Below are 14,339 nucleotides of genomic sequence, written 5' to 3'. Positions count from 1 at the left end.
ATAATTTCTATTATATCAAAGATTTGATTCTAAATAATGGCCTAATTAATGCATTTCATTATATTTTAAATTGCAGGCACATTGAAACACAGAAAATTCAAGTAAAGCAGCAAAAACAACAGTTATAAGCGCTCTACCGGCTAGGTCGTTAACTACTCAGCCATCTGTAGTTCTTAAGTCATTCACTAGATCGCATAGGTGTGTTAATGGCTTTAGTTTCATGTATGACATTTACTTCATCAAATCACATTAAAACTGTCAAGTAGGACAGTTGTATAAGGGTTGGCCGTCATGAAGTGCATAACGTTGAAAAACACCCGACTTTAACAATTTTTTTCTTATTTTCGATAAAAAGGACTGAAGATATATTTTTAATTTGGGTTTAAACTTGTAGTATCACTGAAAATACCATATTAAACTCAGTTAACTCTGTATTTTATGGAATAATATTTGTATTGCAGGTTAAAAACACTAGAGTTGTGGAGTACTACCTTTTTGTTAAATTAAAAAAAAATTCGATCATAGTGGAATTATAAAATTCATTATGATTCAATATTTTAATTTATTTTATTATGAATTAATTATTTTTAAAAAATTAATAATCAATTTCATTATTTAGTTAATTGTAAGATTTATGCTAGAAAGTTGCAAATTTCGTCAAACATTTTTCTATTAATTTACCTATATTAATTTGGTATTTTTATTAAATTCGTGAAAAAAATAGTAGGTAAGGGATTTATTTTAATTTAAAAATAAAAACTGTCGTTGAAGCTCAAAAATAGTACTTTTCAAGAACAGGTTCTGCTTTCTGGTAGACAATTACAAACTAATACTGTTTTGTGAAATTTAGTATCATCCTGCAGGTGATACACAAACATTATATCTAAACGCTTAATACTGGCAGTATAAAAGTGTTCTATCTATCCATTGGTGATACACAATAAAAATATCTAATCGCGTAACACTGGCAGTATAAAAGTGTTGTGTTTGGTGCATGGTGTGCTGAGCTGTGGTACCCGTGGGGTCGCTACTCCCCAAGCGCCAAGCGGAGTAATTTTATAGGTATTTACAAAAATAGAAGTAGCATCCAATTATAAAATAATATCACTTTCTTCCAAAATAGTATGAAGTAGGATAGACAGTACTTGAGCGAGAGAATTAACGTGTCACTCTCACATTAAGTCTTGGAATGTAACTTTAATGTCGGTTATTTAAGAGATCTAATCCTCAATGGATCAACGAATTCAATTCTGCAGACCACAAAATGATTAATTAGCATTTATCAATTCACTCAGGTACCCTAGTAAAAAAAAATTTAATAATCCAGTAGGTGATGATAATGTGTTTCACTGAGTTATAGCTGTCTTCCAGTTTTTAATATAGCATAATCCTAACAAGTTAATTTAACGTATAAGCGAATTTTGCTGAGAATATCTGACAGCCCACTAAAGATGGAACCAACTCGAATTGCTGCAATTGAAAACATCAACAACTTGAATTAACGAAAAAAAATGTAAAGACTTTACAATCCTAAAAAAGATTTTGGTTCTATTATCAGATGTGGCACAATTCGAGTAAGACCGACGCTAAGTGAGTTGAATAATGTTGAAGACGACAAAAAACGGCTACTGGGAATGTAGCATAATCCTGACGAAGTTTCTTTAACGTATAAGCGAATTTTGCTGAGAAGATTTGACTGCTCACTCGAGATGGAGCCAACTTTAATTGCTGTACCTACTGGTGATACACTAACATTATATCTAAACGCGAAATACTGACAGCAAAAGAGAGTTGCATCATTTTGCTGGCGATACACTATTATTATATCTAATCGCGAAATACTGGCAGAAGTAAAGAGCTGTATCAACCTACTGGTGATACACTAACATTATTTCTGAACGCGTATTGCTGGCAGAAGTAAAGAGCTGTATCAACCTGTTGGTGATACACTAACATTATATCTAAACGCGAAAAACTGGGAGAAACAGGTTGGAATGGTGGCTGGAGTCAAAAGGTTTACTTCCGAATAGCCAATGCGGGTTTAGGAAAGGCAGATCGGTACAGGATAGTCAGACTGAGCTCGTTACCGACATTCAGTTGGGTTTCACGACCAATAAAATAACATTAGCATTGTTTTTAGATTTTACCGCTGCTTATGACTCGGTTCAAATACCTATACTAGCAAAAAAGTTAGAAAAATTTAAATTGCCGGGTAAATTTATTAGGAATATTATCGAACTAATATCAAACAGACAGATCTTCTTAAAAATAAACAACCTTCTGGAAGGCCCCCAGCTGACCCAGATAGGCTTACCGCAAGGAAGCATTTTAAGCCCAATCCTGTACTCTATGTATGTAGCGGATATAGAGACAGTGTTGGTCGAAAATGTTAAAATGCTACAATACGCCGACGACGTGTGCATCTACACAACACAAAAAACTTCTGAGGATTGCAAAAAAGCGCTTGAAGAAGTTATGGTAAACCTAAAATCCTGGACACTTCTGAACGGGCTGTCGCTGTCAGAACCAAAATCAGTTCTCTGCCCATTTACTAGAAAGAGGAGATTGGGCCTCTCCGGTGAGATGGTACTGGCAAACTGGAAATTTCCATGCCAAATGTCCGCAAAATTCTTAGGGTTGACAATGGAAAAAGTACTTAATTGGAAAAAACACATCGAAACCGTGGAACTAAAAATAGAAAAGTACTTCAACACATTACGAGCCTTTTCCCATAGGAAGTGGGGGGCGGACCCGGAGGTGTCCCTAATGTTCTACAGGGCCACAATAAGAGCGGTACTGGATTACGGGTGTTTTCTGTACGGTCAGGCCTGCAAGTATGTTATGCGACCCCTTCACGTATTACAAAATAAATGTATCAGATTGTGTCTCGGATTCTTGAACAGCACACCTGTGGACGTAATGTACGCAGAGGCTGGCGAATTACCGCTCGCTTATAGAATAGAAGTACTGTCCGATCGATATGTCTTAAAAAAATTAGCCACGAACCGAATAATTTATAACAAAATAAGCCAATTAAATACCGAAGTCCTCACTCACAAATATTGGACAAAAAAGAAAGGCCCCATTTACACAGAAAGTTTTATTAGAATCTCTACCTTTAGAGATAAGGTATATTCGAATAATAAGTTAGATGTGTACAACTTAAAATACGAACATTTATTGAGCGAATTAAGTGTTAACACTTCCTTCGACTTGATAAAGGTACCGGAAAAGATGAGAACTGCGGCCTTCGAAGATTACATTTCTTCCCATTATCCGGGCTCATATCGTTTATTTACAGATGGGTCCAAAATCAATAATAAAGTCGGAAGTGCTGTGTATGATCCGGTTCGGAACTATTTTACGATAATTAAATTAGAAGATGAAGCGTCCATCTATACAGCGGAGCTAATTGCTATTTTAACGGCTTTAAAATATATTTATTCGTTGTCGGAGAAAAAATATACCATTATTAGTGACAGCCAGAGTGCGTTGTGTAAATTATCACATATACACAACCAGTCTGCAGGAATGAATCACATTATCGCAGAGATTGTAGAAACTATTGCCATTTTTAAAGAGAAGGGAGTCTGCATTAATTTTTTGTGGGTAAGAGGTCATTGTGGTATAAAAGAGAATGAAATTGTTGATACACTTGCAAAGGAAGCCACCAATAGTGGGGAAATGGCTAATTATAAATTACCACACACCGATATCAAGGGTATAATTGCAAAAGCAGCACTACAAAAATGGCAGACAGATTACAATAATGGTGATAAAGGTAGATTCTATAAAACTATGGCAGATCAGTTACCTAGACAACCATGGTTTAAGGGAACTGGCACTAATAAATGGGTTGTTACGACAATAAGCAGGCTGAGAGCGAACCACGCGGTGTGCGGATCGTATCTACACAGGATCAACAAAAGGTCCTCTCCTCTTTGCGTAGATTGCAATGAGGAGGAAGATTTCAAACATGTAATAATGATATGTCCACGTTATGTGGTAGAAAGGAAACGAATGTTTGACGATATATACAGGTATTTAGATGCACCATTTCGCTACGAAGACATTATATTCTCCACCAACATTTATGTGCTTAAGTCGATAGCAGAGCTAGCAATGAAATATGAATGTATTTAGAAGCTATAGCCGAATTAGAATGAATGGAACAAAATGCTTAGAGAAGGATTACGTGATTTTAATTTTGGTTAAGCGAGAAGGATGGCAGGAGCACAGAGTGCTGCTCCATCCATTAGCAGTAGTTATGTAAATAGTTGGATATAGTAGAATGATGAATGTGTGAAGCGAATGTATTTATAAGTAAGAATGGAGAGTGAGTGATATTCTAGTGATAAGCACCTAGACGATGCTGGCTGTATGGCGGAAGCCAATGCCAAAAAAAGAAAACAAAAAAAAAAAAAACTGGGAGAAGTAAAGTGGTGCATTAACCTGATTGTGATATTTTAACATTATATCTAAAAGCGAAATACAGACAGAAGTAAAGTGTTGTATCCACCTGCTGGTGATACCTTAACATTATATCTAAACGCGAAATACTGGCAGAAGAAAGTGTTGTATCGACCTTCTGGCGATACACTAACATTATATCTAAACGCGAAATACTGGCAGAAGTAAAGTGTTGTATCAACCTGCTGGTGATACTCTAACATTATATCTTAACGCGAAATACAGGCAGAAGTAAAGAGCTGTATCAACCTGCTGGTGATACACTAACATTATATCTAAACGCGAAATACTGACAGCAAAAGAGAGTTGCATCATTTTCCTGGCGATACACTAACATTATATCTAAACGCGAAATACTGACAGCAAAAGAGAGTTGCATCATTTTCCTGGTGATACACTAACATTATATCTAAACGCGAAAAACTGGGAGAAGTAAAGTGGTGCATTAACGTGATGGTGATATTTTAACATTATATCTAAAAGCGAAATACAGACAGAAGTAAAGTGTTGTATCAACCTGCTGGTGATACCTTAACATTATATCTAAACGCGAAATACTGGCAGAAGAAAGTGTTGTATCGACCTTCTGGCGATACACTAACATTATATCTAACCGCGAAATACTGGGAGAAGTAAAGAGCTGTATCAACCTACTGGTGATACACTAACATTATTTCTGAACGCGTATTGCTGGCAGAAGTAAAGAGCTGTATCAACCTGCTGGTGATACACTAACAATATATCTAAACGCGAAAAACTGGGAGAAGTAAAGTGGTGCATTAACCTGATGGTGATATTTTAACATTATATCTAAAAGCGAAATACAGACAGAAGTAAAGTGTTGTATCCACCTGCTGGTGATACCTTAACATTATATCTAAACGCGAAATACTGGGAGAAGTAAAGTGGTGCATTAACCTGATGGTGATATTTTAACATTATATCAAAAAGCGAAATACAGACAGAAGTAAAGTGTTGTATCCACCTGCTGGTGATACCTTAACATTATATCTAACCGCGAAATACTGGGAGAAGTAAAGTGGTGCATTAACCTGATGGTGATATTTTAACATCATATCTAAAAGCGAAATACAGACAGAAGTAAAGTGTTGTATCAACCTGCTGGTGATACCTTAACATTATATCTAAACGCGAAATACTGGGAGAAGTAAAGTGGTGCATTAACCTCATGGTGATACACTAACATTATTTCTGAACGCGTATTGCTGGCAGAACTAAAGAGCTGTATCAACCTGCTGGTGATACACTAACATTATATCTAAACGCGAAAAACTGTAAAGAAGTAAAGTGGTGTATCAACCTGCTGGTGATACTCTAACATTATATCTTAACTCGAAATACAGGCAGAAGTAAAGAGCTGTATCAACCTACTGGTGATACACTAACATTATTTCTGAACGCGTATTGCTGGCAGAAGTAAAGAGCTGTATCAACCTGCTGGTGATACACTAACATTATATCTAAACGCGAAAAACTGGGAGAAGTAAAGTGGTGCATTAACCTGATGGTGATATTTTAACATTATATCTAAAAGCGAAATACAGACAGAAGTAAAGTGTTGTATCCACCTGCTGGTGATACCTTAACATTATATCTAAACGCGAAATACTGGCAGAAGAAAGTGTTGTATCGACCTTCTGGCGATACACTAACATTATATCTAAACGCGAAATACTGGCAGAAGTAAAGTGGTGTATCAACCTGCTGGTGATACTCTAACATTATATCTTAACGCGAAATACAGGCAGAAGTAAAGAGCTGTATCAACCTACTGGTAATACACTAACATTATTTCTGAACGCGTATTGCTGGCAGAAGTAAAGAGCTGTATCAACCTGCTGGTGATACACTAACATTATATCTAAACGCGAAATACAGACAGAAGTAAAGTGTTGTATCCACCTGCTGGTGATACCTTAACATTATATCTAAACGCGAAATACTGGCAGAAGAAAGTGTTGTATCGACCTTCTGGCGATACACTAACATTATATCTAAACGCGAAATACTGGCAGAAGTAAAGTGTTGTATCAACCTGCTGGTGATACTCTAACATTATATCTTAACGCGAAATACTGGCAGAAGTAAAGAGCTGTATCAACCTGCTGGTGATACACTAACATTATATCTAAACGCGAAAAACTGGGAGAAGTAAAGTGGTGCATTATTCTGCTAATATGCACTAATGTTACAATAATGTGCACTAATGATCTTATAAAGAGGAAGAATGTTCCATTAAAGTGCACTGAAATTTCTTTAATATGCACTAATAGTCCACTTAATTAACGTGGTTATCATTAAAGTGCACTAAAGTTACATTAATGTGCTCTAGAATTTTACTAAGATGCACTAATGTTACAATAATGTGCACTAAAGATTTCGAAAAAAGTACCTATGATACATTAATGTGCACTAATATTTCACATATTAGCACTAGTATTATCTAATGTGCACTACTGTTGCATTAATATGCACTAATATTCCACTTAAGATCCTATCATGATTTATAACCTTAAAGCTAATCGATTCAACAAAGTCCAGCAGCAATATTAACAGAACTCTTTCAGAGGCAATCCATGAGCCAATCGTTTTCATCATGACACTGTTTCACTCCAAAACTAACCAGACACCTTATGAACCACTCAAGTACATAAAGTAGATAAAAAAATATAACATCCGTTCATTCAATCAATCTAGCAGGATATTACTAATCAACATTAAAGTAAATATTGAAAGAACTGCAAAGAAAGCACTAACATTGCACCTAAACGCGAAATACTGGCAGAACTAAAGTGATGTATTAACCTGCTGGTGATATCTTAACAATATATCTAAACGCGTAATACTGGCAGCAAACGAGAGTTGTATCAACATGCTGGGGATACACAAACTTTATATCTAACGCGAAATACTGGCATTAAATGATAGTTGTATCTTCCTGCTGCCGAAACACTAACATTATATCTAAAGGCGAAATACTGGCTGAAGTAAAGAGCTGTATCAACCTACAGGTGATACACCAGCATTATTTCTAAACGCGTAATACTGGCAGCCAAAGAGAGTTGTATCAACATGCTAGTGATACACTAACATTATATCTAAACGCGAAATACTGGCATTAAATGAGATGTCGAAAAAAGCACCTATGATCCATTAATGTGCACATATATTCCACATATTAGAACTAGTATTATCTAATGTGCACTACTGTTGCACTAATATGCACTAATATTCCACAGTAAGATGCTTTAATGATTCATAAACATTAAGCGATCGATTCAACAAAGTCCAGCAGCAATATTAACAGAACTCATTCAGAGGCAATCCATGAGCCAATCGCCATAATCACGGCACTGTTTCATTCCAAAACTAACCAGAAACCCTATATACCACTCAAGTACATAAAGTTGATAAAAAGATATAACATCCTTTCATTCAATCTATCTAGCAGGATATTACTGATCTACTTTAGGGGGCAAGTTAAAAGAAAAATACATAGAAATAATTATCATCCGGACTTAATCTAACCTCCTAGAACTTACTTAGGTAAGGACGCAATCTAAAACCACCTCAATTCTAGTATCGAATGATCCTGATAATGATACCCGTAAAAAACCAACTGTATTAACATTATGGTGACACCCTAACATGAGAAAACTGCCCTGGTGAACCTAATTACTAAACGCATCATATTTATTAAGGAACAAATGTTGCATCAACCTGATGCCTATACACTAAACTTACAAAACTAAATGCCTAAAAGCCAGTAAAAGAATAAATTTTATCAACCTGATAGAGATAACTAAACCTAAGTACTAAACGCGTCATATTTATTAGGAATAAATGTTGTATCAACCTGATGGCGATGCTCTAAAATTACAAAACTAAATGTCTAAAAGCCAGTACAAGAATAAATTGTATCAACCTGATGGTGATACCCTGTACCTAATTACTATACGCGTCATATTTATTACCGACAAAATGTTGTATCAATTTAATGGTGATATTTTAAACTTACAAAGCTAAATGCCTAAAAGGCAGTAAGAAAGATATAGTTGTATCAACCTAACTGCAATACCCTAAACTTAATTACTATACGCGTCTTATTTATTAACGAGTGAATGTTGTATCAACCTGATAGTGATATTTTAAATTTACAAAAGTAAATGCGTAAAAGCCAGTAACAGAGATAGTTGTATGAACCAGATAGTGATACCTAAACCTAAGTACTAAACGCATCATATTTATTAAGAATAAATGTTGTATCAACCTGATGGCGATGCTCTAAACTTACAAACTAAATGCCTAAAAGCCAGTAAAAGAATAAATTGTATCAACCTGATGGTGATACTTAAACCTAAGTACTAAACGCGTCATATTTATTAAGAATAAATGTTGTATCAACCTGATGGCAATGCTCAAAAATTACAAAACTAAATGTCTAAAAGCCAGTAAAAGAATAAATTGTATCAACCTGATGGTGATACTTAAACCTAAGTACTAAACGCGTCATATTTATTAAGAATAAATGTTGTATCAACCTGATGGCGATGCTGTAAACTTACAAAACTAAATGCCTATAAGCCAGTAAAAGAATATATTGTATCAACCTGATGGTGATACTTAAACCTAAGTACTAAACGCGTCATATTTATTAAGAATAAATTTTGTATCAACCTGATGGCAATGCTCTAAAATTACAAAACTAAATGCCTAAAAGCCAGTAAATGAATAAATTGTATCAACCTGATGGTGATACTTAAACCTAAGTACTAAACGCGTCATATTTATTAAGAATAAATGTTGTATCAACCTGATGGGGATGCTCTAAAATTACAAAACTAAATGCCTAATAGCCAGTAAATGAATAAATTTTATCAATTTGATAGGGATACCCTAAACTTAATTACTAAACCCGTCATATTTATTAAGGAATAAATGTTGTATCAACCTGATGGTGATACCTTAAACTTAATTACTAATCGCGTTATATTTTTTAAGGAAAAATGTTTATAACTTCATGGAGATACCGTAAACTTACAAAACTAAATGCGTAAAAGCCAGTAACAGACATAGTTGTAACAACCTCATACCTAAACCTAATTACAAAACGCGTCATATTTATTAAGGAATAAATGTTTTATCAACCTGATGGCTATACTCTAAAATTACAAAACTAAATGCCTAAAAGCCAGTAAAAGAATAAATTTTATCAATTTGATAGTGATACCCTGTACCTAATTACTATACGCGTCTTATTTATTAACGAGTGAATGTTGTATCAACCTGATAATGATATTTTAAATTTACAAATGTAAATGCGTAAAAGCCAGTAACAGACATAGTTGTATCAACCTGATAGAGATACCTAAACCTAATTACTAAACGCATCATATTTATTAATGAATAAATGTTGCATCAACATGATGGCTATACTCTAAACTTATAAAACTAAATGCCTAAAAGCCAGTAAAAGAATAAATTGTATTAACCTGATGGTGATACCATAAACTTAAATTCCAATCGCGTTATCTTTTCAAGGAAAAATTTTTTATAGTTTTTCAAGGAAAAAATTTCTACAACATCAAGGTGATACCGTAAACTTACAAAACTAAATGCGTAAAAGCGAGTAACAGACAAAGTTGTATCAACCTGATAGTGATACCTAAACCCAATTACTAAACGCGTCATATTTATTAAGGAATAAATGTTGTATCAAACTGATGGTGATACCCTAAACTTAATTACCAATCGCGTTATATTTTTTAGGAAAAAATGTTTATAACATAAAGGTGATATCGTAAACTTACAAAACTAAATGCGTAAAAGCCACTAACAGACATAGTTTTATCAATCTGATAGTGATACTTAAACCTAATTACTGAACGCGTCATTTTTTTTGGCGAATAAATGTTGTATCAACCTGATGGCTGTACTCTAAACTTACAAAAATAAATGCCTAAAGGCCAGTAAAAGAATAAATTGTATCAAACTGATAGTGATACCTAAACCTAATTACTAATCGCATCATATTTATTAAGGAACAAATGTTGCATCAACCTGATGGCGATGCTCTAAAATTACAAAACTAAATGTCTAAAAGCCAGTACAAGAATAAATTGTATCAACCTGATGGTGATACCTAAACCTAAGTACTAAACGCGTCATATTTATTAGGAATAAATGTTGTATCAACCTGATGGCGATGCTCTAAAATTACAAAACTAAATGTCTAAAAGCCAGTACAAGAATAAATTGTATCAACCTGATGGTGATACCCTGTACCTAATTACTATACGCGTCATATTTATTACCGACAAAATGTTGTATCAATTTAATGGTGATATTTTAAACTTACAAAGCTAAATGCCTAAAAGGCAGTAAGAAAGATATAGTTGTATCAACCTAACTGCAATACCCTAAACTTAATTACTATACGCGTCTTATTTATTAACGAGTGAATGTTGTATCAACCTGATAGTGATATTTTAAATTTACAAAAGTAAATGCGTAAAAGCCAGTAACAGAGATAGTTGTATGAACCAGATAGTGATACCTAAACCTAAGTACTAAACGCATCATATTTATTAAGAATAAATGTTGTATCAACCTGATGGCGATGCTCTAAACTTACAAACTAAATGCCTAAAAGCCAGTAAAAGAATAAATTGTATCAACCTGATGGTGATACTTAAACCTAAGTACTAAACGCGTCATATTTATTAAGAATAAATGTTGTATCAACCTGATGGCAATGCTCAAAAATTACAAAACTAAATGTCTAAAAGCCAGTAAAAGAATAAATTGTATCAACCTGATGGTGATACTTAAACCTAAGTACTAAACGCGTCATATTTATTAAGAATAAATGTTGTATCAACCTGATGGCGATGCTGTAAACTTACAAAACTAAATGCCTATAAGCCAGTAAAAGAATATATTGTATCAACCTGATGGTGATACTTAAACCTAAGTACTAAACGCGTCATATTTATTAAGAATAAATTTTGTATCAACCTGATGGCAATGCTCTAAAATTACAAAACTAAATGCCTAAAAGCCAGTAAATGAATAAATTGTATCAACCTGATGGTGATACTTAAACCTAAGTACTAAACGCGTCATATTTATTAAGAATAAATGTTGTATCAACCTGATGGGGATGCTCTAAAATTACAAAACTAAATGCCTAATAGCCAGTAAATGAATAAATTTTATCAATTTGATAGGGATACCCTAAACTTAATTACTAAACCCGTCATATTTATTAAGGAATAAATGTTGTATCAACCTGATGGTGATACCTTAAACTTAATTACTAATCGCGTTATATTTTTTAAGGAAAAATGTTTATAACTTCATGGAGATACCGTAAACTTACAAAACTAAATGCGCAAAAGCCAGTAACAGACATAGTTGTAACAACCTCATACCTAAACCTAATTACAAAACGCGTCATATTTATTAAGGAATAAATGTTTTATCAACCTGATGGCTATACTCTAAAATTACAAAACTAAATGCCTAAAAGCCAGTAAAAGAATAAATTTTATCAATTTGATAGTGATACCCTGTACCTAATTACTATACGCGTCTTATTTATTAACGAGTGAATGTTGTATCAACCTGATAATGATATTTTAAATTTACAAATGTAAATGCGTAAAAGCCAGTAACAGACATAGTTGTATCAACCTGATAGAGATACCTAAACCTAATTACTAAACGCATCATATTTATTAATGAATAAATGTTGCATCAACATGATGGCTATACTCTAAACTTATAAAACTAAATGCCTAAAAGCCAGTAAAAGAATAAATTGTATTAACCTGATGGTGATACCATAAACTTAAATTCCAATCGCGTTATCTTTTCAAGGAAAAATTTTTTATAGTTTTTCAAGGAAAAAATTTCTACAACATCAAGGTGATACCGTAAACTTACAAAACTAAATGCGTAAAAGCGAGTAACAGACAAAGTTGTATCAACCTGATAGTGATACCTAAACCCAATTACTAAACGCGTCATATTTATTAAGGAATAAATGTTGTATCAAACTGATGGTGATACCCTAAACTTAATTACCAATCGCGTTATATTTTTTAGGAAAAAATGTTTATAACATAAAGGTGATATCGTAAACTTACAAAACTAAATGCGTAAAAGCCACTAACAGACATAGTTTTATCAATCTGATAGTGATACTTAAACCTAATTACTGAACGCGTCATTTTTTTTGGCGAATAAATGTTGTATCAACCTGATGGCTGTACTCTAAACTTACAAAAATAAATGCCTAATGGCCAGTAAAAGAATAAATTGTATCAAACTGATAGTGATACCTAAACCTAATTACTAATCGCATCATATTTATTAAGGAACAAATGTTGCATCAACCTGATGGCGATGCTCTAAAATTACAAAACTAAATGTCTAAAAGCCAGTACAAGAATAAATTGTATCAACCTGATGGTGATACCTAAACCTAAGTACTAAACGCGTCATATTTATTAGGAATAAATGTTGTATCAACCTGATGGCGATGCTCTAAAATTACAAAACTAAATGTCTAAAAGCCAGTACAAGAATAAATTGTATCAACCTGATGGTGATACCCTGTACCTAATTACTATACGCGTCATATTTATTACCGACAAAATGTTGTATCAATTTAATGGTGATATTTTAAACTTACAAAGCTAAATGCCTAAAAGGCAGTAAGAAAGATATAGTTGTATCAACCTAACTGCAATACCCTAAACTTAATTACTATACGCGTCTTATTTATTAACGAGTGAATGTTGTATCAACCTGATAGTGATATTTTAAATTTACAAAAGTAAATGCGTAAAAGCCAGTAACAGAGATAGTTGTATGAACCAGATAGTGATACCTAAACCTAAGTACTAAACGCATCATATTTATTAAGAATAAATGTTGTATCAACCTGATGGCGATGCTCTAAACTTACAAACTAAATGCCTAAAAGCCAGTAAAAGAATAAATTGTATCAACCTGATGGTGATACTTAAACCTAAGTACTAAACGCGTCATATTTATTAAGAATAAATGTTGTATCAACCTGATGGCAATGCTCAAAAATTACAAAACTAAATGTCTAAAAGCCAGTAAAAGAATAAATTGTATCAACCTGATGGTGATACTTAAACCTAAGTACTAAACGCGTCATATTTATTAAGAATAAATGTTGTATCAACCTGATGGCGATGCTGTAAACTTACAAAACTAAATGCCTATAAGCCAGTAAAAGAATATATTGTATCAACCTGATGGTGATACTTAAACCTAAGTACTAAACGCGTCATATTTATTAAGAATAAATTTTGTATCAACCTGATGGCAATGCTCTAAAATTACAAAACTAAATGCCTAAAAGCCAGTAAATGAATAAATTGTATCAACCTGATGGTGATACTTAAACCTAAGTACTAAACGCGTCATATTTATTAAGAATAAATGTTGTATCAACCTGATGGGGATGCTCTAAAATTACAAAACTAAATGCCTAATAGCCAGTAAATGAATAAATTTTATCAATTTGATAGGGATACCCTAAACTTAATTACTAAACCCGTCATATTTATTAAGGAATAAATGTTGTATCAACCTGATGGTGATACCTTAAACTTAATTACTAATCGCGTTATATTTTTTAAGGAAAAATGTTTATAACTTCATGGAGATACCGTAAACTTACAAAACTAAATGCGTAAAAGCCAGTAACAGACATAGTTGTAACAACCTCATACCTAAACCTAATTACAAAACGCGTCATATTTATTAAGGAATAAATGTTTTATCAACCTGATGGCTATACTCTAAAA

The 14,339-nt window shown here is 33.4% G+C and overlaps 1 long non-coding RNA gene across 1 annotated transcript in view; it reads left to right on the top strand.

Annotated features, from left to right (window-relative positions):
* Positions 1-14,339, top strand: part of LOC141458409 (uncharacterized) — an 89,216-nt gene that overhangs the window by 2,743 nt on the left and 72,134 nt on the right. Inside the window, exon 2 of the long non-coding RNA XR_012460924.1 lies at positions 77-198. This is a non-coding gene — a long non-coding RNA (uncharacterized lncRNA). The remainder of the gene's footprint in view (positions 1-76; positions 199-14,339) is intronic.

This window comes from Rhodnius prolixus, unplaced genomic scaffold (assembly GCF_049639745.1).
Source record: "Rhodnius prolixus isolate KJV_2025 unplaced genomic scaffold, Rpr scaffold_5, whole genome shotgun sequence".
NCBI classification, from domain to species: domain Eukaryota; kingdom Metazoa; phylum Arthropoda; class Insecta; order Hemiptera; family Reduviidae; genus Rhodnius; species Rhodnius prolixus.
The sequence above is the reverse complement of the archived record's forward strand: the minus strand, read 5'-3'. Positions and strand labels throughout refer to the sequence as shown.